The sequence below is a fragment of the Heterodontus francisci genome, chromosome 13 (genome assembly GCF_036365525.1).
Source record: "Heterodontus francisci isolate sHetFra1 chromosome 13, sHetFra1.hap1, whole genome shotgun sequence".
NCBI classification, from domain to species: Eukaryota; Metazoa; Chordata; class Chondrichthyes; order Heterodontiformes; family Heterodontidae; genus Heterodontus; species Heterodontus francisci.
In genome coordinates this window covers 89906977-89934735 of record NC_090383.1, presented here as the reverse complement: position 1 = coordinate 89934735, position 27759 = coordinate 89906977, and the positions used below count along the sequence as shown (strand labels likewise).

At 43.4% G+C, this 27759-nt stretch overlaps 1 long non-coding RNA gene across 1 annotated transcript in view; it reads left to right on the top strand.

Moving 5' to 3' along the window:
• The first annotated feature begins 777 nt into the window (after positions 1 to 777).
• LOC137376493 (uncharacterized) overlaps positions 778 to 27759 on the top strand; it is a 69754-nt gene continuing 42772 nt past the window's right edge. The window contains exons 1-2 of the long non-coding RNA XR_010976255.1: positions 778 to 836; positions 20657 to 20709. This is a non-coding gene — a long non-coding RNA (uncharacterized lncRNA). The remainder of the gene's footprint in view (positions 837 to 20656; positions 20710 to 27759) is intronic.

Here is a 27759-nt window from a genome sequence, read left to right as displayed (position 1 = left end):
CCGAGTCATTATCATATTGCTGTTTGTGGGAGCTTGCTGTGCGCATACTGGCTGCTGCGTTTCCTGCATTACAACAGTGACTACACTTCAAAAAATACTTCATTGGCTGTAAAGTGCTTTGAGACAGCTGGTGGTTGTGAAAGGTGCTATATAAATGCAAGTCTTTCTTTCTCAATTGGGAGGAGAGTGGGATCCTTGTCCCGCTGTCCCCCAGCCCTGTCGGGATTGGCACCCTGAAATTGACATGGTGGCCGACACCGGTACTTTCAGGCCCACCCAGCCTACGTTCCTGCCTTCGGGGGGCCCCGAGAATTCACCCCCCCAGTGTTTCCTCCTACCGAATGCTATCCAACAATCCTTGCTAGACGTGTGCATGGATGGATGCTGTATGAAGGCAGGAACGGTCGACTGTCGTACCCTCTGTCACCTGTCTGACGTGTTCACTGTTCAGACTCACATGAATGATGCTCCCCTATGTAACCTATTAAAGGGTAGCTGGTTCCCTTAAAACATTCCCCAGCAAAGAGTCAACATTGTCAGGAGAGAAGGGGTGTAAATTGGCAAGCGAAAGAAACAATAAATAACATTTTAGGAGAAACAAGAGTTTTCATCAGTCTGATCTAACAGGCAGGAAGGCTGCAGGCCTCACCCACAGCAGAAACATGGCAGTAATTTAGCTCCGCGGCTATTGTCTGCAGTTAGGTTTGCTTATTGATAGAATTTCCTCCACCGTATGATTTCCTGCAGCAGGAAGTGATGTTAAACCACAGACGGTGATGGATGTTTATGAGTCAATGAGGTTGTTTTGAAATTTCTAAACTTGTTCTGAGCAATAGGTAAGTTGTACATTTTAAAATATTAAATAGAAGTGTTTCAATCCTGTGATAAGACTGAATAAAATATAAATGATGAGATTTAGAGGTGTTAAAGTCACTAGGAAGCTTCTAAATGTTGCTGAAGTTATTTTGAAATGAGAGTCCAGTCACCCTCTCAATACAGTTGTTAACTTGTATACTTGTACACAAAAGCCCCATGTGTGATTTATCAGCCCTTCTGTCATTTGTTGTATTTATTTATGGGTTGTGAGCATTAATGGCAAGACCAGCATATGTTGCCCATCCCTAATTGTCCTTGAGAAGGTGGTGGTGAGCCGCCTTCTTGAACCACTGCTGTCCATGTGGTTTAGGTGCACCCACAGTGATGTTAGGGAGGAAGTTGCAGCTTTTGACCCAGAGACAATAAAGGAACAGTGATATAGTTCCAAGTCAGCATGGTGTGTGGTTTGGAGAGGAACTTCCAGGTGATGGTGTTCCCATGCATCTGCTGCCCTTGTTCTTCTAGGTGGTAGAGGTGGTGGGTTTGGAAGGTCCTGTCAAAGGAGCTTTGGCAAGTTGCTGCAGTGCATCTTGTATATGGTACACACTGTTGCCCCACTGTATGTCTATAGTGGAGGGAGTGAATGTTTATAAGATGGCAGATTGGCCAGAATGGATTTGTGCTGCTTTATGCGGGCAGCCATAAAGACGGGGCTAAAGTGTGGCGAGTCGAAGAGACTTAGTAGTTGGCAGGAAAAAAGACAGAGGCGCAAGGGGAGAGCCAACTGTGTAACAGCCCCGACAAACAAATTTCTCTGCAGCACCTGTGGAAGAGCCTGTTACTCTAGAATTGGCCTTTATAGCCACTCCAGGCGCTGCTCCACACACACTGACCACCTCCAGGCGCTTACCCATTGTCTCTCGAGATAAGGAGGCCAAAGAAAGGATGTGGGCAGGACATAGTTGCGCAATTTTCCACATGTGTAATTGATATGTGTAAGCGAAGCGCCTACAGAGTACAGAATAGGGAATGTCAAATTGGTCTCTGGTGTTGCAAAGGATGGGGCTGGCCACGTTACCGTGGAACGCTCCATTCAGCTGGACCATGCCATACCACCTCTCCCTCGTGGAAAGGTTTGTAAAGAAAAACACCTTTGACCACAAGTCCATCAAGCAGTCATTCACACGTAACATCTCGGAGGTCCTGCAGGAACAAGAGATGGTGGATCCTGTCGGATGGTTCCCCGAGCAGACTGTCAGACTTATTTGGCAAAATGTCTCATCACCAGAACTTTCAAACAAGCACCAAGATGTAGCTTGGCTGGTGGTGAGAACGGCCCTCCCCATCGGATCCTTCCTGCACGCCCGGAGTCTCACCGCGAGCACTCATTGCCCTCGAGGTGGCTGAGGTGGGGAACAGACCTTTGCCCACCTCCTTCCAGAATGTGCCTTTACAGAGCAGGTCTGGAAAGAGATGCAATGGTTTTTGTCATGGTTCATCCCAGGCACCTTCGTAACTCAGGACTCAGTGCTCTATGGGCTGTTAGCAGAAAGAACGACTTGCATTCATATAGCATCTGTCATGACCACCAGATGTCTTAAAGCACTTTACAGCCAATGTAGTACTTTTTGAAGTGTAGTCATTGTTGTAATGTAGGAAATGCAGCAGCCAGTATGAACACACCAAACTCCCACAAACAACAATGTGATAATGACCAGATAATCTGTTTTTGTCATGTTGATTGAGGGATAAATATTGGCCAGGCCACTGGGGATAATTCCCTACTCTTCTTCAAAATTGTGCCATAGGAACTTTTACATTCACCCTGGCAAGCAGATGGGGCCTCGGTTTAATGCCTTAACCGAAAGACAGCACCTCTGGCAGCACAGTCCTCCCTCAGTACTGCACTGGGGTGTCAGCCTTGATTTTTGGGATGCACACCAAGACAAACATTAACTGCTGCTGGAGGACCATCACCATGGTGAAAGACACTCTTTGTTTGGTCTGCCTGAAACTTGCTGGTCTTCCAGTGTACAGAGCTGTCGACGACTGAGTGTTGCAGCCACAGTGAATGCAGGCACATTCCACGGTCCAGGACTACATGCTGAGAGATGCACTAAAGCATGGGCAGCCATCGCAAAGATTCAATGGGGAAAGGCAACTGTCTAAGGCCCTTCTGCCATAGTATATCAAAGGGCTGGAAACTTGTAAAACCCTTCGGGCTGTATGCACCAGAGAATGTTTGACATGAAATGTAAATGTACATTATAACCTGTAATGACATGTGTACTGAGGCACCTCATGTACTATATTGAAAGAAACTGATCTGTATTGTTCTTTATGTAACGTTATATTTGAACAATGTACATTTACAAATTTTATGAATAAAATATATTTTTGGAAAAAAGCTGACAGAAGGGATATGTTGAATAACCAGCGCATGATTGCACTCACTGAGGGTCATTTTAACATTTATCAGAATAAACAACAGGTAATTGCAAATCCGCAGCCTTTCTTACACTTACACCTGAGGAAAAGAAAATCAGGCGAGGTGTAAAATGGCCTGCTATTTTGCAATCAACCTTTTTTCGCCCAGCGATAATAGTTAGAATTGCCCTGTCTATTCATATTTACATGTCAATATTTAAATGGTATATTTTCCTATTCTATATAAGTTCATACTTCTATTTACATAGTCATAATAAAAATATATAATTCAGCAAATTAAAACTTCCATTTTCAATATACTGTTTAAATACAGCATAAAATCTAAGAGGAAGTGTGTTATGATGGTGGAACATGTGCAACAGGAACTGATGCATCATAAAATGCGACATGAGAGCTTTCATAATTTATAGTCATATCAGAATCCCTTCTCTCAATCATGCCCTACAGAGTGCATTGCATTCTGTATGGTTGTGTCCCAGTACACACAAGGACAAGTTCCAGCAGGGGACCTTTTAGAGTATTCCCCTGGCTCTATGTGTAAATGCATTTCACTGTGTGACATATCATTGAGGTTCAAAGCTTGATTCCTTATCTGCACCATGTTAGGTGGAAGACTGTTACAATGCTTATCAATGTTCCCAGGCTTAGGAAAGGAAAAACTAGACAAGGTTCCTGCTTCTGATTAATATCCTGTGACCAGCGTAAACATAACGGTGACCCCTGCTGGAAAATGGCCTGACTGTGGAAGAGAATAGGATTGGGTTTTTCTGTGATTTCCCAGTGTGGTTGAAGAGCCAGCACTCACCAACCAGCTCAAACATGAAGAATAGTCACTTGGGTGAAGCACTCGAGGGTTGGCAGCATCCATAGAATTGTCTGCCAACATGAATCAGTGCCTTCAGAACAGAATGGGTAAACTACAAAAAATGTTGGTTAACAAGAAAAATAAACTTGTATGACCACTGCATTTCCATGCCATGCTTGGCAATGTTATAATTGTTGCTTGAAAGAGTTGAGTCCACTACTCAGCTGAGCTTGCATTTTCCACAAGACAACAAGCTAGCGTGATGCATTCTCCAGCTTTGTGATAATGTACTGTTAAACATAGGGTTATGCAATAGGAAGAGAGAACTGGGAACTATAATTGCCACCTGCATGGAATTAGTATATAAGGCATATATTGCCATATAGTAAAGCAAGAAAGACTTGCATTTATATAGCACCTTTCATGTCCCTCATGACATCCCAAAAGTGCTTTGAATTCATTTTGAAGTGTAGTCAGTGTAATGTAGGAAATGTGGCAGCCAATTTGTGCACATCAAGCTCCCACGAACATCAATGTGATAATGACAAGATAATTTGTTTTAGTGATGTTTGGTAGAAGGATAAATATTGGCTTGGGCACTTGGATAACTCCCCTGCTCTTCTTTGAAATAGTGCCATGGGATCTTTTACGTCCACCTCAGATGGCAGATATGGCCTCAGTTTGATGTCTCATCAAAAATAGACAGCACTTCAAACTATGCAGCACTCCCTTAGTGCTGCACTGGAGTATCACTAGATTTTTGTGAGTTGCTGGAGTGTGTCTTGAGCCCACAACTTTCTTACTCATATACAAGCATGTGACCAACTGAGCCACAGCTCAGTAAATGTTGCACAAAGGAGCAATGTGTCATACTTAAAATTAGTCAAACTTCAGGACTGCCATTTTTGGCATCAAGATTCAAAACAACTAGATTTTTCTCATTTGGTTTAAAACCAAAATATAGTCTTGTCCTAAACATTCTCTTATTCAAAGGTGCTGAGAAGTTGGGGAATTCTAAGGATAAAGATTTTACTGAGCCTTTCAGTTTACAAAGGCCTTAGGCTACAATTACAACATTTTCTCTCTTTAATATTTGAAGAGAAGTCAGTATTAAAAATGACCCTGAATGACTGGAGCAGTGCTACATCTCATGTAACTATTCTCTTCCTACTTGGCATTCTACACTCGGGAATGGAAAATCACCCATGGTCTCCACTCAACAACAATGACTACAGCTTATATTCATATAGCACCTTTAACTTAAAGAAACATCCAAGACACTTCACAGGAGCACTACAAAGCAAAGACACCAAGCCACATAAGGCGATATTAGGGCAGAAGGCCAAAAGCTTGGTGAAAGAGGTAGGTTTTAAGGAGCATCTAAAAGGAAGTAAGAGAGGTGGAGAGTCGGAGAGGTTTAGGGAGGGTATTCCAGAGCTTTGGGCCTTGGCAGCTGAAAGTATGGCCTCCATTGGTGGAGCGATTAAAATCAGGGATGCTACAAAGGCCAGAATTAGATGCGTGCAGATATCTCGGATAATTGTGGGGCTGGAGGAGATTACAGAGAAAGGGAGAGGCGAGGCCATAGAGGGATTTGAAAACAAGGATGAAATTTAAAGGCATTGCTTTACTAGGAGCCAATGTAGGTCAGCCAGCACAGGGTGATGGGTGAATGGGACTTAGTGGGCACAAGGACATTGACAGCAGAGGTTTGGATGACCTCGAGCTTATGGATCAGTGTTTAGTAAACCCTTCTGGAAAGTGCATTTCTGTGAATATCAAATGAAGACAGGATTGAGCTAGGGATTGATACCTGCCATGAAAAATAGCAATCTGACAGTCACTTGGGTAAATTTCTGCTTGGCCAATCCCAATCATAGGCTGTAATTTTGGTGCATGATTGGCGAAAATGCCAGAGAAATGGTGTAAGTGGACATTTAGGCTGTTTCTCTGGAGTCTTCGCTGATCATCTGGCAAAGTTATGGCACGGCATTGGGAGGCACCCCGCAGAAATACCAGGTGGCTCTTTGGTGAGGAACTTCAGGGTGTCTCATGCCCATGGGACTGTACCTCAGCAGGAGTCATTCTTTTCAAAAGACGATGAAGGGAAGAAAGGATTGTAAAGCTGACAAAAAAAAAGTCTGGAAATGTCCTCACCTGCAGTTGCCGTGCTGTCATAACTTCAGAAATGAGCCAGAATTTGTTCTCCTAATCACTGTCCCAGGCATGTGCATGGACATTGATAGCCCTGCAAATGGCTAAAGTCTTGCCTGCAGCAGGCCATGACTCCAATTGTGGTGATGCCATGGAAGCAGGTCTTCTTTGGTGGACTCTATGCCACTCATCCAAAAGTAGGCCTTTTAAAGTAAGCTCAGCTGTACCTAATTATTTTTTTTTTGCTGTAGTGTTCCCAACCTGGTTCTCATTTAGAAAGTGTTCCGGCACAGGAAATTACATAATGGCCTTTGATGCGAGCTGAGATATACCTGATTGGATTCTTCTGCAATAGTGTTCCCAAAGCTGGTTCTCATTTAGAATGTGTTCTGGGACAGCAAACCACATCATGACCTTTGACATGAGCTGAGATGTACGTGACTGAATTTTCTTTCTATAACTTTTCTAAACTTTGTCCCTGGTTTATCAATGATTTAAGGCAGAGTATAAAGATTTGCCATAAATTATGAAATGATGTTACGGTAGCTTCTTGAATGCAGGGTTTATTCCACAGCGAAAGGTAATATGATTCAAATAATTGGGTTTGTGGAATTTGCAAGTGGAAAACACATTCATAAAATGTCCTGTGCAGATTATTTACTTATGTAATACATTATATTCCACTTTCAATAAATCTTGTTAGTCATTTAAAATAAAATTACTTATTAGTAGTGGAGTCTTGGCCTGCTTTAGCAACCCAGTTTTTTTGAAGTAGGACAGTCATTAAGCATAAGTTGCTTGTGCTCTTTAGTGCTGAAGAAGTATTTGAATTTTTGTTTCAATTGCCAGTACTTCATGGAAAAGTATGTGGATAATTCCATTCTTTGTACAAGAGATAAGAACTGTCTGTTATATAGGCATGCCCGTAAATGTTGTATAAAGTGCTTCTATTGGGAGGCTTGAGAATTCAGTCATTAGCAAAATTATTCCCAGAAAATGCCATGACCCACATCTCCTGGAAGTGACAGGGAGAAAAAGCCTGAAATAATTTAAGAAACAGCTGGGTGCCTTGATGGGAGAGTAGGTTCTTTGTGTATGGATGCTAGAATCGGGCAAATGGCCTTCCTTATCCATATGTATTTTGTGATCTGAAGGTCAAATTATGTCTGGATTTCTGATGCAACAACAACAACATGCATTTATATAGCTTCTTTTAACAGACGGGTCAAAAATTGGATGTTGAGCTAAAGACGATGTTATGAAGAACGGTGACCAAAGTCTTGGTCAAAGGAGGGTCTTAAAGAAAGACAGGGACGTCAAAAGACAGAAGGGTTTAGGGATGGTACTGGAGAACTTGAGGCCAATGTGGCTGAAGGAATGGTGGGATGAAAAGTGAGGGATGCATTAGAGGGTGGTATTGTACTTAGTGAAATTCCAAGGGATTTTTGAGCTTAGGGATTGATTGCTTTTTTTTTGCCCTATTCATCATGAGTAAGCCCTCACAGTTTTTAGTATGGGTAACATTATTGCTTGTTACTTTGGATGGAGGATCCATTGGAGGAAGAGGAGCAGCAGCAGCCTCAACAAGCAGGACAAGCAGCAGCTGGACCTGTTAGAAGATAGCAGGTGAGGGGGCTGCCCATAGATGAGGTTATCCAGCCCACAGGGCTTTTGGACGAGAGTCACTTTCCCTGATATTACTGAGGAGAACTTCATTAGGAGGTTGCACTTCACAGGCAGACTGTCACTGATCTAAGCAGCCTTCTGCTACAGGACCTGCTACCTGCTGGCCCAGGTGGCTATTCTGTGCCAGTGGCTGTCAAAGTCACCGCTGCTCTTAACGTTTTTGCCTCCAGCTCCTACCAGTGTGTTACAGGGGCACCACCCACGCCATCCAGTCTGCAGTGTACACCTCCATCAAACAAGCCACTAGTGCCCTATTTGTAGGGGAAACCAATTCATTACTTTCATATGCACACCAACATGTAACTTGAAAAGAGCTCGAAGATGACTGGCTTCCCTTGTATCCAGGGCATTATAGAATAGTATTAGAAGCCAAGCCAGCAGCCAGTGATTGACCGCTGAGAATGATAATGCAAGATTGTGCGTGTTTCACAGGCAGCTGTCACAACCCTTTCATTCTGTGAAACTGAACCAGCCCTTCCTTCTAGGAACATAAGAAGATCTAGGAGGAAGCAAAGGTCTAGATACCTGGATAGGTCTGGGAGCTCCCTACAATATGCCCCACGTAATGTATGTTGTGGTGTACTGCATGTAGCACAACAAGGCAATTCAGAGAGGATTGCAGTTGGAGGAGGCAGAGCAAGATGAAAAGTCATCATCTGGTGACAAAACCTTGGATGAAGGTGAGAGAGAAGCAAAAGGATCACAATGCATGGCAGCCAAACAGGCTAGGGACCAGCTGATAGAACAGCGCTTCCAGTGACCTGTTCATTCCCATCTCCTGAATAGTTACACAAAACCCCTCTGCATTAACAGTCTTTGTTTCCCCATTAATCTTGAATTAAAGAACATTGAAACCATATAATCAATTTTTATATGAATAATGGACTGGCAATGCAGACTCAGAAGCTGCTCTGGAAAGACCCTGCAGATCAAAGTGGGCGAGCAGACTGCAGCAGATGAGTGGTGTCTTGAAAGCCCCTATCTATTCGATGTACCAGTCTCTCCAAGCTATAGCCCAGAGTCTGGAAGATAGCCATCTAAGTTTTCACCACGGCTGCAAAAGGCTGGTAACATCACTTGCTATTGCAAGGCCTCGGTTGTGGCATCTCTGGAGCTGGCCACATGCTCCAGGTTGAACGAGGAGGGGTGATGCCATATGAGATGATACCACACAAGCTGGAGGTGGACTTCTCCATAATTTCAGCCATTCTGCTGAAACTCCTTGACAGGCCTTCTAATGCCTTGTATAACTGCTGGTGTGATACCTGCTCCTGCTAACCAGTGCTGGGTGCATCACCATGTGCAGATTCCTGTAATTCACTCAGAGTGCCAGTTTCTGTGCTATTTCTTGGGAAGGATGATGATGTCTTGTTAGAAGGATTGTTCTCCTCCACTGTGTCTTCCAAGCTGCTGGAAAAGGACCTGGAGGAGAAAGAAAAGGGATAAGGGTTAGCCTGTACATTGGATGCACAGTAGCAGATGACAGGCTTCACAATGCAGCTTGAAGTTGTCAAGCTGACTGAATGTGTGCTCTTCTGAGGTAAATGAAGGGATGTGAGTAATAGTCAAAGATCCTGTTCAGATAGGCCCACAGCCTCGAAATTTCCAGTGCAGTCAGCTCTCGGGTGGTCACTTGTCTGAAGAATCTGCTGCTTCAGCTCAGACAGGAGCATATTGCTGGGTGTTACAACCCTCCCTAGTGTTGTATGCCATTTTCTAGTGCAGAAAAAGAGGGCAAGAGTTAGTGAGTGGCTAATGAAAAGGAGAGAGCACTTGTGGGGCTTCTGCTTGATGTGCATGTGCTAAGAGACAAAAGATGTAAGTTGCTAACAACATGGGGTGGCGTTGAATGGAAAGCAAGTGGTTGGAGTGTGAAGTGAGGAAGGAGTCACCAGACGAATTCCTTGTGCTGCAATAGCCTCCATGTGAGAAGAGAATGCAGCCATTGGCTGCTATGAAGGTAACAAGTGAGAGGTGAGTGTGTGTTTGGACTGTGAATGAGATGTGGTATAGTGCAATGGGTGATGAAGGATATGATGTAGGGGAAGGAATTATTCAGAGTGGGGGAGGGAAGGAATGACTGTTGCTAAATGTTACCGAGAGAGATGAAAAAATGAAGAGCTATATTCACCCCTGTTACTCTTTCCAGCTCATTGCAATATTCCCAGCATTGAATCCAGGTGATGCTCCTGGAATTGACAATCTCAGCCACCTCTCAATAAACCTGGTCCATTTTTGGCATCTTCCTGCCAATGGTAGGGAAGAGAACTTCTCTTCTCATCCTCACCTCTTTGACTAGGATCTCCAGGGAGGTTTCAGAAACCTGGCACTTGTTTCATTGGAGGTAACCTTATGGCATGGGTTGATAATTGGTAGGAGATAGATAGTAGGGATAAAAAGAATGTTCTCTGTTTGCAGTATTTGACTCATTTAATTCATGGGAACTGGAATTCAAAAGTGAGGAAGTGGTGTCTCAGTTATACAGAGCCTTAGTCAGGCATCAACTAGTGTACTGCATTTAGTTTTGTTCATTGTGCCTGAGGAAAGATGTATTGGTCTTGGAAGGGGCACAGTGCAGAACCACTAGAATTATGCCAGAGCTTAAAGGGTTAAATTATGAGGACACATTGCATAAACTTGGTTTATATTCCCTTGACTTTACAAGGTTGAGGAGCAATCCAATCAAATAAAATGATAGCGGAATTCAATAGGGTAGATACAGGGAAACTATTTCCTCTGTTGAGGGAAATCCAGAACAAGAAGGCATAATTAAAAATCAGAGCTAGGCCATTTGAGTGAAATTGTGCAGTGGAAATCTCAAATTTGCTCCCAAAAAGGCTGTGAATGCTGGATCAATTGAAAAGTTTAAGACAGAGATTGATAGATTTTTGTTGGCTAGGTGGTATGGAATGATGGCAGGTGAGTTGGGGTGCAGGTCTTCTTCTTCTTCTTCTTTGGCCTCCTTGTCTCAGGAGACAATGGGTAAGCGCCTGGAGGTGGTCAGTGGTTTGTGAAGCAGCGCCTGGAGTGGCTATAAAGGCCAATTCTAGAGTGACAGACTCATCCACAGGTGCTGCAGTTAAAATTGGTCGTCGGGGCTGTTACACAGTTGGCTTTCCCCTTGCGCTTCTGTCTTTTTTCCTGCCAACTGCTAAGTCTCTTCGACTCGCCACACTTTAGCCCCGCTTTTATGGCTGCCCGCCAACTCTGGCGATCACTGGCAAATGACGCCCACGACTTGTGATCAATTTCACAGGACTTCATGTCACGTTTGCAGACGTCTTTAAAGCGGAGACATGGACGGCCGGTGGGTCTGATCCCAGCGACGAGCTCGCTGTACAATGCGTCCTTGGGGATCCTGCCATCTTCCATGCGGCTCACATGGCCAAGCCATCTCAAGTGCCGCTGGCTCAGTAGGGTGTATATGCTGGGGATGTTGGCCGCCTCGAGGACTTCTGTGTTGGAGATACTGTCCTGCCACCTGATGCCAAGGATTCTCCGGAGGCAGCGAAGATGGAATGAATTGAGACGTCGCTCTTGGCTGACATACGTTGTCCAGGTCTCGCTGCAGGAGAGCAAGGTACTGAGGACACAGGCTTGATACACTCGGACTTTTATGTTCTGTGTCAGTGCGCCATTTTCCCACATTCAGGTCAGCCATGATCTAATTGAATGGCAGAACAGGCCCGAAGGGCTGAATGGCTATGTTCGTTGTTGCATGAAATCTTCTTACTGCAGTATCACTGATCAGCTTAGGAGCAATGAATGCAATTTCCCTTTAGGAGATACATTCCCATGTTAAACCTGGAGCCTCGCCGGAAATTATGCTCTGAAATGGGCTGCTTTCCCATTCCTGATGTGATCGGGCAGTAAACCTGCCTGTCAAATTGAAATGAGCTCTGGTAGTTAAAGTACCCCAAGGCTGAAATTTTGGCCAGTTAGAGCGTTTTGTCCCTCACCTGCCTGTAACCTGCTCTGGATTAAAATGACCACATCAGATAAGATTTAGCATTGCTTTTTGAAGCTTGGACCTTATTTTGAATTTGACAAAGTTAAGACGGGACGGTCTAAGCCAATACTTAAAATTGGAAGCGCCACTCAAACTTGTTTGATATTGTGCAAAATAAAAAAACTCAACAAAACAGCAATCCTCTTCATCCTCTTGCTTTCATCCTGCTTTTTTTTCATCAAGTGACCGACACGTTTGCAGATTGATTATAATACGAGCAGTGAAAGTTTAGCTTTTATGAAAGCATGCTGTGCGACAGAATCAATTCCCACCACCAAAGATCTGCCTCCCCCTTCCAGGACAAAAGATAAAGTATTGTTCTGAAGTTAAGCGGGTGTTAAAATGCGCATTGGTTAGCAGGAGCGCTCCATGTGAGAAGACCCTGCAGAGATGGGGTGGGCGGGGATAGTAGGGTGTTTGGGGGGGTTGCTTTTGGCAGCATTGATGTGAACCTGCACTTTTACTTGCGACCAAATTAGCTACAGTTGCATAAGTTCAGACTGCTTCGCAGAGGGAAAATCCATTCACAAACCACTAATTAAAAAACTTTCACTGCTGCTTCATCACTGCAACAAAGGTTATGGCGGTTACTGAAGAAATTTCCCTATTCATTGGCCTCCTCATACACACACAGACACATACACATGGACAAAAAGGCATAAAAATTCCCATGCTGCCTATTTTCAAGTGACTCTACAAGTGTTTTTCACAATGAAAGTAACGATTTCCATGGCAGTCTCGGCAAAGACAAGCTTCAAAAATGAATTGCAGTGAGATTATTGGCCGTGACAGGTGAATAACACCCCACCCCCCCCCCCCCTTCCACCTCTTCACATCTTAACTGCGAAATACTTTGCTTCAGTGTCTTAGAAATGATTTCTCGAAAGAAGCGAATGGATTTTATACCTTTTTTATGTCTCATTGAGATGCAAATGCTAAATTGGAACAGACAGACCAGCATTTTAGGAAAAGTAATCTGTAATTTACAATGTTTCAATCTGCTAGATCTGGGCAGAGAGAGGTCACAGAGAAGTTCTGAGCCTTTACATCGGTGGACTCACCAGAAAAAGGCAGACTCACCAAATACCAATGAGACTCGCTAAACATTTGGGAGCCTTACCAAACATCAGGAAATCTCATCAAACAGACTGAAGAAACATCAGTCAGGCTCATCGCACATTAGGGAGACCCACTTAGCATCAGAAGACCAACAAAACATGAGGGAAACTCACCATACACCATTGAGTTAGCAGAATCTTAAAAAAATAGCAAGTTTGGAATAGGTTAAGCATTAGGAGATTACATCCAAATAGAAATAAGTGAATAGTGTATCAAATGTGATATCGCCTTAGCCACTAAAACTATGGAAATGTTATTTTAAGGAAAACAGAGAGAAGGAGAAACTTTTTATATAAATATTTGTACAACTATGGAATGCACGATTGAAGGTAGCATTTGAAGCAGAAACCATATCAATGCTTTAGAATAGGTCAGAGAGATGATTAAAGAAAAGAAGAATAAAGAGAACTATCATCCATTTATTTATTTATCTATCATCTATGACAGACAGTTACTTCACAATCCGTCCAAATCTCCAACAGAAATATCTGACTTAATCGAAGGATAGTTTACAGTGGAACTGTTCCGTGATGTAGTTAAGCATTGAAAAGCTATTTTTAAAAGGATGCTTTTAACACAATCTGCTTCTATAGTCGATTGATCTACCAAAGAACTGTGCCACACAGTGGTAGATGTTGGTTCTTACCCTATAGTCCCTAAATGATGTGTTCTCACTCTTCATCAGATTGTCAAGGAAAGGTAGCAAGCTGCGACCATAAATGGGGAAGGAAAATCAATCAGAGAGCCATCACCTTCTGCCCCCTTATAGAGTACCAGAGGAAACAGACATGGCGTGCATAAAACAGGGAAACCCAAAAAGAGCAGGAATGTGGGAAACATTATTTTTAAATTAGTTTGGATCCATCTGAAACTACACAGCTTTTCTTAGATCTGCTTCCTTTATAATAGGAAACTGGGCACAGCATAGATGCTGCCTTCCTGATAAAGGCTCATTTCCTTGTATATCCAGTGAGTGTATCTTACATCACTTGAAACTTTCCACCGTATGCCAAGTCTAAAGCCAGGCACAGAATTGGGATAGAGGCTGAGACCATGACTTGAGTTTGGATGTTTGCTTTAAAAATATTAACAACTAATGCCTTCACATTATGAGAAACAGAAACAAATGAAAAATCAGACTATCAGAACATGTACTTTTACTATATGCTTTATATTTTAGAAATTTTGGTACAGCCCATTCAAAAAGCAGAATGTCTGGTCTTAAACTGAAATGGAAAGCAACTCAACAAGTGGTTTGAAAGCCTAAAACTCTTCTTAAAAGTGCATTATTCTTCTTTTTCATATGTTAGCTTGCAAGGCATTGTGGGACGACCAGAGTTGTTGTTTACTGAAACTCCACTGAATTCTCTCAAATGACAGGGTTTTTTTTCCGTTATAATGAGAGTCAAAGGGGTTTAACAGTGAAACGAAGGTTTGACCCTGGGATTGAGGGTCACTTAGCATTCCTTATATAGTCCCTTTCAAAACTTAAACCTGCAAATTGGTTTCACACAATTTTTTCTGGTCAAAAATGAGCATAAAGTAAGCAATTTTTAAAAATTCTGTTTTTTGTTCAAACAAGTTCCTATCCTATTTCAGCCTGAGAACTAGTCTGGAGGGAAACACAATATAAAAACAAAGCATTATGTTGCTGCCCAACACAATGTTGTGATGTGACTATATTCAGGAGCAACTTTCTGGATGAGGCACAAAGTGCAAGGGGGAGGGGAAACGGAGAGGCATTGTAAAGCTTTGTCTCCTTTAAGATTTTATTGTCTTCTCAATCTGTTAGTTCGTTGAATACCAACAAAAGCGAACACACAAAGGAATACAGGAAGGCTTTGAATTGAAGCTGCACTTTTTGAAAAAAAGTGGGAACTTGAAGGAGATTGATTCATGAAGAGTAAAAACCATCAGAACCCCAGAACTGTGAAAGCTGAAGATTGTGTTTTCAAATCTGTAAATTATTTTTCTCCCTTTAGATGTAAAATACATAGGTAAAGGACACAGATGGATCCTGACTAGGATAGATTCATGATAACAAACTTTGATGACACACTTGAAAAAAATGTACCATTATTTATTGCTCGTGCAGATTATAAAATAGTTGATTTTGACCTAAGATTGCGAGCTGTGTCTGAGTGCCCCATCAGTAAGTCTGTAATCTTTACCTCTTTCTAGCGTTCACTGGAAACTTATTTTTTCAGCCTTTATGTAGCGGTATTTTGCTTACTCTGTTTTACAGTTTACTTTATCTCCTGAAATGTAAAAGTGTGGGTCTTAAAAGGGGATGTTCATGAATAAAGGCTTGGCAATGTTCTATCTTTGCAAGAGCACGATGTAGTGAAATAAATTGATCATTATTTATTTAAGTCACATGGAAATGGATCATCTTGTCGCTTGTAAGTGGCACCATTATGGAATTGACACTGCACCTTTGCATCCACCCCATGCAAAAACTGCCTTGCCAGTACTTTTTGACAAAGACTGACCTCCTTCAATAGCAAATATGACACAGAATATTTAAAGAAGAAAGATTTGCAATTTATCTAGTGCCTGTCACAACCATAAGATGTCCCAAAGTGCTTTACAACTAAATGAATTTTTTTTTGATGTAAAGTCACTGTTGCAATGGAGAAAATAGCAAGATTTTCTTCCCGCCACAAGATCTGACCAGGACTGTGTCATTTTGACACTGTTGCTTAGTCAATAGCGGCTGAGCCATATGTTGCAGAAAGATCCCAAGTTCAATCCCCACTTGTTCTGTCTGAGATGGGGACTATAATTCACACCATTGTCACTGGGCTTTTGAGAAAATCAAATAGGGTTCCTACTCCTGATCACTGTTCTGTGATCTATGCTGGAAAGTGTGTGTGTAGGGATTAAGGGTGGGGCGGTGGTGGGGGATGCATATAAATTGGGTGAAGCCCCAAGCAACTGAATAGCTGCCAGCACTCAATATTGAGGTTAAAACATGAATAATGGCCTGTTGGGTGAAGGGACCAGCATGTGTGGAACTGTACCCCAGGAAGGTATCAACACACCTTTATAAGAGGAGGAGGTGGGAGAAAAGAGTCGGGAAAGAACACTTCCTTAAAAATAAACAAGATATGAATGGAATTTTGTAAATGTTTGCTACTGAACAACAGTAATTACACATTAGAAATAGTTTACTGCCTATATAAAGTCCTTTGAATTATCCTGAGGACTTGAAATATGTGACATGAATGTAAGTTTGTTCATTTGTACATGTCTACCTACAGTGTGTATGCACAGAGTGTTACTGTGTTATGTGTGGGAGGGTGTCTGTATGTGTTAATGTGCAGTTGCTTGTATTGGTATATTTTTCTGGGTGTAGTTGGATGAATGTGTACAACCATGTATTTGAGTGTGCAAATGCGGTGTTCTCTGTATGGGGTAGCGGATGGCTTTTTAAGGTCCTCGCAACTCTGTTCTGGCCTGCACAGCTGTGGAATAGTGAGTCTAATGCAGCCACAGGCTGCTACAGTTCAGTGAAGCAGGGTGGCCCCCTGCAGCATCACAAACCCCACACACCACGAAAAGCACTTTTACTTCCCCTGAGTGCCTGTGCCATCAGTAATCCTGGCAGCACAAGCTTAGTGTAATGAGAGGAAGGGGATTTACAATCTAAAGAAGCTTTACCTGATGTAGCCTGTGAGCTGCTCATAAACAACAATACAGACTTGCACTTAACTGCTTTGATAAAACGTTTAAGCTATACTAAATCTTACTTATGCTGGTGCCATATCTGGTGAATGTTTTGAACAACACAGTAAAGGAAATGTATACTATTATCAGTGGAGAATAAGGGGCAGGCCTTTTAGGACTGAGATGAGGAAGAATTTCTTCACTCAGAGGGTGCTGAATCTTTGGAATTCTCTGCCCCAGGGGGCTGTGGAGGCTCAGACATTGAGTATGTTCAAGACTGAGATTGAAGGATTTCTACATATTAAAAACATCAAGGGATATGGGGATAGTGCAGGAAAATGGTGTTGAAGTAGAAGATCAGCCATGATCTCATTGAATGGCGGAGTGGGCTTGAAGGGCTGAGTGGCCTATTCCAGCACCTATTTCTTATGTTCTTATGTTCCCGCTGTTTGTAATGGAAAATAATCCTATAACAATGAGGTCCTACAACATGGAAGCTTTGTTTTTTTTTGTCAATATTTGCCTGATTACACTCCCTAGAAGCACCTTGGGACATTTTACAATGTTAAAGGTGCTATATAAATGCAAGCTGCTGCTGTTGTCGTTATTGTTCATGTAAGATCTTAGTCATGCACTGCTATTTTAGTAAAACAGCCATGTTGCGAAATGCACTGGGAAAGCTATTTATTAAAAATGCAATAAACTGTCATTTCTGTCCTGGCTGAAATCAGCTAACTAATGCTGAGTTAGTGGTTTCCGGCTGAGCAAAAGTAGATACAAGACAACTGAGGTCAGCAATCCTGGGCTAGAGAGTCAAAAATTCAGCCAGGATTCCCCGTCCTGATAACTATCCAGTGGAAACCACAGACTTGTGGATGTTTATTGGGGACAAAATTGGAGCTTGGCTGCAACTGTCACTGCCCAGACCCATTAGGAATGGTTAACTGGGTTGGGTATTAGAGGGGCAATAGCTGCTGTGGGTTTGTGCACCACCCTGAGGCACCATCTTCAGGAGAGGAATAAGAAAACTGAGGAAAAATGTAAATACTTGCGCTCCTCCATATAGTATCATCAATTGTGAGTGCAATCAGGATTTGAAAATTGTGAGGGTAATTACAGGAAAAAGTGATCAACTATTGCATAGGACATGACTTCTGAGCTGCTGGGCCTTTGACATATACCATGCAAAGAATTTGGTTGAAGAAAATAAACTATTCAAGGTTCAAACGGCATCTGAAACCCAGATTGGATTATTGTCTTAGCACTTACTGTTAGCTCTCCAGAATCCAGAAAGACAGTTTCAGAATCCTGTCAAATTTTGAAAAATGTGTGAGTAATTATGAAAAAAACATGTATGTGACTTAAAAAGATATAGGCAGGTTAGTGAACAGGGGTAGTGGACTTTGGAAGGGGGAATGAGAGGAAACATATACAAAATGGTAAAAGTTTAAAAGGAGTAGAGGAGTAAAGAGACTTAGGATTTCAGATCTTTAAAAGCCAGAGGAGAAGTTAACTGAGCTATAACAAAAGCATATGTTATCTTAAGTATTAGAAATATGGCATCACATAGAAAAGCAAGGTGACAAGAGGAACTGGGACTCTTTTTATTAGAATAAGGTAGGTCAAGAAGAGATCTATTAGAGAGATTAAAAATTTAGGGGGGCTTTAGTAAAGGAATATAGGAAGAACCATTTCAACTAGTTAGTGCATCAGTAACAAATTTAAGGTCATCATAAGGAGAATGAAGGGGGAGAATAGGAGATTTTTTTTTAAGCAGAGGCTTGTTAGGACATGGAAACAAAGCGGGAAGCAGAATCTGTAATACTTTTTAAAGGGAAGTAGATATAGTTTTGAAAAACAAAACAGAAGAGGTAAAAGGCAGAGGAATAGGACTAAATAGGCAGCTTTTTCAGAAAACTGACACAAGTACGATGGACAAAATGGCTTCCTTCTGTGCTACTAAGTATCATCACCTCATTCCATGACAATATGAAAGGCACAATTCTGCATAGCAATGCCTCATCAGACCCCTTTCCTATCCTGAGTGGCGTGAAACGGGGCTGTGTTCTCGCACCCACACTTTTTGGGATTTTCTTCTCCCTGCTGCTCTCACATGCGTTCAAGTCTTCAGAAGAAGGAATTTTCCTCCACACAAGATCAGGGGGCAGGTTGTTCAATCTTGCCCGTATAAGAGTGAAGTCCAAAGTACGGAAAGTCCTCATCAGGGAACTCCTCTTTGCTGACGGTGCTGCTTTAACATCTCACACTGAAGAGTGCCTGCAGAGTCTCATCGACAGGTTTGCGGCTGCCTGCAACGACTTTGGCCTAACCATCAGCCTCAAGAAAATGAACATCATGGGACAGGACGTCAGAAATGATCCATCCATCAATATCAGCAACCACGCTCTGGAAGTGGTTCAAGAGTTCACCTACCTAGGCTCAACTATCACCAGTAACCTGTCTTTAGATGCAGAAATCAACAAGCGCATGGGAAAGGCTTCCACTGCTATGTCCAGACTAGCCAAGAGAGTGTGGGAAAATGGCGCACTGACACGGAACACAAAAGTCCGAGTGTATCAAACCTCAGTACCTTGCTCTATGGCAGCGAGGCCTGGACAACGTATGTCAGCCAAGAGCGATGTCTCAATTCATTCCATCTTCGCTGCCTCCGGAGAATACTTGGCATCAGGTGGCAGGACCGCATCTCCAACACACAAGTCGTGGGAGTCAGTTGCCAGCATTCGCCAGAGTTGGCGGGCAGCCATAAAGGCGGGGCTAAAGTGTGGCGAGTCGAAGAGACTTAGCAGTTGGCAGGAAAAAAGACAAAAGCACAAGGGGAGAGTCAACTGTGTAACAGCCCAGACAAACAAATTTTTCTGCAGCACCTGTGGAAGAGCCTGTCACTCTAGAATTGGCCTTTATAGCCCCTCAAGGCACTGCTTCACACACACTGACCACCTCCAGGCGCTTACCCATTGTCTCTCGAGATAAGGAGGCCAAAGAAAGAACAAGAGGACACAAATTTAAGATCATCATAAGGAGAATGAAGGGGGAGAATAGGAGATTTTTTTTAAGCAGAGGCTTGTTAGGACATGGAAACAAAGCGGGAAGCAGAATCTGTAATACTTTTTAAAGGGAAATAGATATAGTTTTGAAAAACAAAGCAGAAGATGTAAAAGGCAGAGGAATGGGACTAAATAGGCAGCTCTTTCAGAGAACTGACACTAGTGCGATGGACGAAATGGCTTCCTTCTGTGCTGTAGCAGCCTATGATTATAGAGAGGTCAATATAAATTTCTGGATTTCAATCTAGAAACTCATACAAGAATGAAGAAAGAAAGAGCTTGCATTTATATGTGAAACTAAAGACACATGCTTTAGAAAGCAGCAGCCAGATAATCACCTCAAAAAATGGCAGAATAAATTACTCAATTTGTATTTTATATTACTTTTGAGAAGTTGTAGAAGCATGATTTTTTGAAAAGATTTAATGAAGCTGAGTTAAATTATTCAAAGATTGGATGTAACAAGTGGCTGCATTGTCTACTGCTCTCCTGTATTTTACTGAACGTTCCCAATTTGGTATTCAGGATGACTATCATGCAGAGATGCTATCCCCATGGTAACAACTTGGACTGTTCTGAGATGTTACCATAATCACACACTTCTCTTACCTCCACTGCAGGACACAAAGCCTTTACATATTGATTCCCCAACGCGACTCCTCCTCCTGCTATTCAATTTCACTGCACTTCTGAAATAACTAATTGTGTAAGATACTTTGAGATGGATCAAACTGAAAGAATATAAACAAAGGTATTATTGTGGTAGTATTAGTCCCTTGAATTACACAGCCTATTCCTCTTATAAGATTTTCTGACAAAATAAACTTGCTCTTGTCAGTGAATTCCCATGCTATGATTAATATTGGTCCAAATCTTTGTACACAGGAGTAAGCCAGTGCCAAGACACTTGACTTTAACAACCCGTGGAGCACAGTACAGTAAGTATCAAAAATCAAATGAAACTTTATTAGACATTTAATAGTTACAAACATCTCTTGCAGCGCAAAAGGTTTCAGATCACTTCAAACGTTGAAGCCTGTAACTCAAGAAAGAAAAATAAATGCTCTTTCCAAGTGAAACATCTTGCTGTGAAGGGGGCACCAGTCTGCTTTGGGGGAGATTTTGGTTGGGCTCAGTTCATGGAGCAGTCATTTCACAGAGAGCTTAATTTCACAGTTGCCACACTGGTTGCCAAAAATGATTGTGATGTGGTTTTTCATGGAGATCTTTTGTGTTTTTGAAAAGAAAGAGATTTATGAAAGGGTTTATTTAATCCCTGACAAGATCAATAATGTAATGATCCCACTGCATTACCTGTCTCAGCATTCAGCATCACTGTTCACAAACCCAGTAAAGGACACAGACGTCATTTTGCTGATGGCAATGCTCCCTATTTTTCTCCAGTTCTCTTCCTTTTTCTCTCTTGACAGTGAGGAAATACCGTTCAATAAATACCAGCCGTCCTCTTGGTACCTTGTCCAATTGAATCATTTTTATTTTGGCAACCTAGTGAGTATTGGCAGATGATTTAACTGTGGAGGGCCTCACTCAACATCCATATCTGTACATAAGTTACTGGACAGACATCAGTGTTGGGAACCCATGACCAGTCTTCCCTTCCCTATCTCAGAGGTGCTGGGTCAATGGAAGCCCCACAACTGTTGACCAAACCGATTGATTACTCAGTGCAAATCAGATTGAAGCTGAGACATTTCTGGCCTGAATGGATTAGGACCACACTGTTTACCTACTACATTGTTCTTTTAGTAGCCCGATATCCTTTCTCCCCATGGCAACATAGTTGAATTGAGAGATTCATCAGACTGATGAGCCTGTGTTCCACCGCTCCATGGCACCACACATTGGAGACTCAATGCACTGCTTCACCACAAGTAGTGTGTATTAGATAAATTGCATCAATAAATGAATAGAAAAGTAGTGAGACACAGAAGGTAACAGACAACATAGGTCAAAAGTTTCCAATGCACCAGATTCATGTGGAGTATAAACACCAGCACAGAAGAGATGGGCCAAAAGGCCTATTACTGTGCTGTATATTCCACATAATTGCCTTAATGTGCTCATGGCAGCCAGTGCCACAATCTGATTGGCTAGAATTTGCTTCAGTTTGTTTCAATTCGTAGCTTGTGGTTATCATCAGACCTCAAGCAGGAAATAGTCCTTGATCTCTCCCTCCTTGAGGTGAGGGTGCTGAGTGGTAGAAGAGTAGCTCCCTATACCATTTCTGTTCCCACAATCTCCAATCTCAGATTTTAAAGCTGGCAGGAATAAGCAAGTCAGCCATCCAGGGGAAGGATGAAGAGGCCCTCCGGGTGAGCCTCCCCTGTCCTGGTTTCATCTTTCCCTCCCCGCCATGTAACTGCAAGGTAGTGGGAGACCAAGGGTCATCCAATCTTTCCCCACTCACATCCGCTCTGTACCCTGTTCCTGCTCAAAATGGGAGGAAAATGGTCGTCCAGCACTTAAATAAGGCCCAGAATTACAATACCCAGGGCCTGGGGTTGCCAACCATCCCAGATTATCCTGGATTTTCCAGAAATTAAGGATTAATCTCCTGGACACTACTTCCAGCAACCCTGGATCAAAAGATATGGGGAAAAAGTGGGAACAGGGTACTGAATTAGACGATCAGCCATGATCTTTGTTGAATGGTGGAGCAGGCCTGAAGGGCCAAACGGCCTACTCCTGCTCCTATTTTCTATAGAGAAGAATTATTGGGGTATTAAAAAAATGTTTTCTTCTTCATTTTCTTTGAACACTTTCATTTATTTGTTACTAAAATGTCGGTTGATGGGGGATAAGACTGATTTACAATCAAGAACCATCCAATCAGTTAATGAGGTGTCTATTCACTTTCCATTGAACATGGGAAGGAGGAGTACTGCAAGATTAATCATGTCGGGCAAACAATGGCAGGAGCATGGGCATGGGGCAGTTGGAAGTAGGAGGGTCATGTGACCATACCCCCAGGAATATATCCAGCCAGAGTTGACAACCCTGTCTGTTTGCTCCTTCCTCTGTCCACCCAAAACCTCTACGGTTTCAAATTTGTTTTTGCTCAATGTTTGCAAACGTACATTTTCCAACCGGGATTATTGGATAAGAATTCAAAGCCCTGATTTTGACTCCCTACAGGTGTCATGCAGACAGGGGCTGACTCGGACTAGAAACCGCCTGCTTTTTGCAGCATGAGGCCTGAGAAATTTTAACTGTTGTGCCTCACCTGCATGGGCCCCTATCAGCTTCCCACCCAGTGGGCATTAGCGGGATTTTGAGACACAGAATACAGCTACCGGGGTCCCAAAGGAACGGTCCTGGGCAGTTCGGCAGACTGTCGGGATGGCCTTATCGCCAATGGGATGGGGAGGGAAGTCCAGGCATTTCTCGGCCTCTTCTGACCACCGGGTTAACCAGGTAGGGAAGTTTGATGGCGGTAAGATCCCACTGATGTCATTGGAGCCCAATCTTCATATATAAAGAAGGACCCCACTGATTTCCAGTGGCTGTCCAGCATGCCTGCTCAAAAGAGCAGGTTAAAATTATTATCGGAAGGCAGCAGGATTGGATGGGGGGGTTTTGGATGCAGGTGGTAGGGTGGTGGGGGACTATGTTATTGCAGCTATTTTAACTGATCATCCTCCTGCTACACTTCAGAAGTTGTCCATTGGCGCAGTGTGCTTTGGGAGATCTTGAGGACATTGTAAGGTCACATATGAAATGAAAGTTCTTTCCTCTTTCTTAATCGACAAAAGTAGTAACAATGTGACAAGAATGGGAAATCACCTTTATAGAAAGCTTGCAAAATTTTCTGAAGAAGATGCAGAAGGTTTTACTGCAAGCTTTGTTGTGTAAATTAGGTTTATATATACTATCAAGGTAATGTGGGCGTTACCACATCCTGTTTACAGTTAGCCAAAAATTGTAGGGGGAATACCTAGGGAAATAGTTAACCTCCTCAATTGGTTTATTTACCAAAAGGGAGATTTGCTATGCTGAGTTAAACCCAGGAATAGAAGATTACGAGAGAATGTTCAGGTAAGATTGGGTGAGATTTTAACTCACTGAAAACCCATCCACTTACACTGAGTTAAAATCAGGTCCTTTGGCCAGAATTTGACCTGAGTCAAAGAACTTCCGCCGCTGGGACCGAAAGCAGGTTCTGAGCCTGCGCGGGTGGATGGCCCGACCCCAAGGGTGATTTTACTAGTGGCGGCCAATTAAAAGGCCGCTGCTGGGGCTACTGTCCAATTAAGGATGGCGGCCTGCATCTCAGAGCTGCTGGCCCAATCAGAGATCCAGCAGCTCGGTAGCCTCAGCGGTGCCACCAATAGAGGCGGCTGCTGCTGAGGCTGCAGGATGAAGGAGAGGGCGCCTTCATGTTGAGGCACCCTTGAAGGGTCCGTAAGAATTTTTTAATGTGCCAGGGCCAAGCAGGCAGGACCCAGTGATTGGAGAGGTGAACCTTCCAGCAGTAGCATCGGAGCTGCGGGAGTGGCCATTGCCGCTGGTGGGGGGGCCCTCTGTGCGCCATGGAGCATCCAGAAAGAAGGAAGGCCCCACTCCACCCACCCCCACCAGGATGCCCCTGGGAGACCTCCCCAATGCTAGTAAAATGTCGGCGGGTGTATATCATGGTTGTTGCTAGATTCTCTAGCCAGTGGAAAAGCCCCTGGAAAGGACAGGATTACCCCTGAAATAATCAAGAGTGCCAAGCCTGCTATACTCTCAGCACTCCATGAACTGCTTTGCCTGTGCTGGGATGAGGGAGCAGTACAACAGGACATGCGCGATGCCAATATCATCACCCTCTATAAGAACAAGGGTGACCGCGGTGACTGCAACAGCTACCATGGAATCTCCCTGCTCATTTTAAACAGACTCCAGAAGCTGGCTGAGCATGTCTCCCCTGAGCCATAGTGTGGCTTTCGAGCAGAGAGAGCCACCATTGACATGCTGTTCTCCCTTCACCTGCTACAGGAGAAATGCCACGAACAACAGATGCCCCTCTACGTTGCCTTCATTGATCTCACCAAAGCCTTTGACCTCGTCAGCAGATGTGGTCTCTTCACACTACTAGCAAAGATTGGATGCCCACCAAAGCTACTAAGTATCATCACCTCATTCCATGACAATATGAAAGGCACAATTCAACATGGTGGCTCCTCATCAGACCCATTTCCTATCCTGAGTGGCGTGAAACAGGGCTGTGTTCTCACACCTACACTGTTTGGGATTTTCTTCTCACTGCTGCTCTCACATGTGTTTAAGTCTTCAGAAGAAGGAATTTTCCTCCACACAAGATCAGGTGGCAGGTTGTTTAACCTTGCCCGCCTTAGAGCGAAGACCAAAGTACGGAAAGTCCTCATCAGGGAACTCCTCTTTACTGACGATGCTGCATTAACATCCCACACGGAAGAATGTCTGCAGAGAGTCATCGACAGGATTGCAGCTGCCTGCAACGAATTTGGCCTAACCATCAGCCTCAAGAAAACAAACGTCATGGGACAGGACGTCAGAAAAGAGACAGAAGTGTAAGGAGAGAGCCAACTGTGTAACAGTCCCGACAACCAATTTTATCTGCAGCACCTGTGGAAGAGTCTTGTCACTCCAGAATTGGCCTTTATAGCCACTTCAGGCGCTGCTCCACAAACCACTGACCACCTCCAGGCGCTTACCCATTGTCTCTCGAGCCAAGGAGGCCAAAAAAGAAGTGATTGGCCACAATTGAATTAGTTGCCTGCCTGCCTCCAGTCGGTGGCTGGCTGCGCAGCTGCCATTCCCACTTCTAGCGATATCCCGTGTTGCCGGAAAGACATTGGGCTTCTCTCCCGATGCCTTCCACTGCTATTTTACAAGCCCTCCCACCTCCCAGCTCATATCCAGAGGACTGGTAAAATTCTAGCCTTTGTGTCGAGGTCACATGTTACCCTGAAGACATACTGGTAAGATAATCTAGTTTACCAATTCTCCACACTGGCATGGCTTATTCTGAGAAATAATTCAGATTTATTAAAGCGTGTGCAGCTGGACTAAGTTAAGGGAGCGTCAGTTTGTGCAGCTGTGCCACTCAAAGTGAAAGATATCAGTGTTGATTTTTAATTTGCCATCCTGCCTTAAAACTGGTTGCAGATTGGCCATCCCTTGTAGCGACTGTCCGATTTTCATTTCCATCGATTCCCATAGAACTGATAATTTAGGTGGTTTCCATAAAGGACACCGACTGCATCACCAGATTTAGGCCTGGCCAGTAAGTAAAATAACCTACCCCATTAGGCCGAACAAATGGAACACTTGGTCACATTTAGCATCCAGTATTAGCATTACACACTTTAGGAAGCACTTTAGAAACAGTACAGGACAGATGGAAAGTAAATCTTGTTTTGCCTCTCCCCCCATCGTGACAGCACTTTTGGGAGTGGGACTGGTGGTATGCAGAACTCAACCAAAGATTTTACCAGTTGCACTTGTTACACAGAAGCGGCAAGTAAGTCTGCTTGAAGCAAGTGCTTTATCTTTATTAGGGCTGTAAGTGGATCCCAAATGGTACTTGATAGAACAAATGGGAAAGTTATTGGAAGGGATTCTGAGAGACAGGATTTATCTGGAAAGGCATGGTCTGATTAGGGATAGTCAGCATGGCTTTGTGCGTGGGAAATCATGTCTCACGAATTTGATTGAGTTTTTCGAGGAGTTGACCAAGAGGATTGACAAGGGCAGGGCGATGGACGTTGTTTACATGGACTTTAGCAAGGCCTTTGACAAGGTCCCGCATGGTAGGCTGGTCCAGAAGGTTCGAACACATGGGATCCAGGGTGAGCTAGCAAATTGGATACAAAATTGGCTTGGTGATATGTGGCAGAGGGTGGTAGTGGAGGGTTGTTTATCAGATTGGAGGCTGGTGACCAGTGGTGTGCCGCAGGGATCGGTGCTGGGCCCTCTGTTGTTTGTCATATATATTAATGATTTGGATGTGAATGTAAGGGGCATGATTAGTAAGTTTGCAGGTGACACCAAAATTGGTGGTATAGTGGACAGTGAAGAAGGTTGTCTAAGGTTACAACAGGATATAGATCAACTGGGAAAGTGGGCAAGGGAGTGGCAAATGGAATTTAATGCAGACAAGTGTGAAGTGATGCATTTTGGGAAGTTAAACCAGGGCAGGACATATACAGTGAATGGCAGGGCCCCGGGAGTGTTGTTGAGCAGAGAGACCTTGGGGTGCAGGTACATAGTTCCCTGAAAGCGGCATCACAGGTAGACAGGGTGGTGAAGAAGGCGTATGGCATGCTTGCCTTCATCGGCCGAGGCATTGAGTACAAGAGTTGGGGCGTCATGTTACAGTTGTACATAACGTTGGTTAGGCCGCATTTGGAGTACTGTTTGCAGTTCTGGTCGCCGCACTACAGGAAAGATGTGATTAAGCTAGAGACGGTGCAGAAAAGATTCACAAGGATGTTGCCTGGTTTGGAGGGCTTGAGTAAAGAGAGATTGGATAGGCTGGGTCTGTTTTCCCTGGAGCGAAGGAGGCTGAGAGGGGACATGATAGAGGTATATATAATTATGAGAGGCATAGATAGGGTAAATAGCCAGAGTCTGTTTCCCATGGTAGGAGTGACTAAAACTAGAGGGCATAGATTTAAGGTGAGAGGGAGGAGGTTTAAAGGGGATCAAAGGAGTAATTTTTTCACACAAAGAATAGTGGGTGTCTGGAATGAGCTGCCTGAGGAGGTGGTGGAGGCAGGAATAGTAGCAACATTTAAGAGGCATCTGGACAGGTACTTGAATGAGCAAGGCATAGAGGGATATTGAATTAATGCAGGCAGGTGGGATTAGTATAGATAGGCATTATGGTCGGCATGGACGCGATGGGCCAAAGGGCCTGTTTCTATGCTGTACGACTCTATGACCCTATAAAAAAAATAAATGGTGTTTGGGGAATGGCACAACTGAGGCAAAAAAAAATTCAG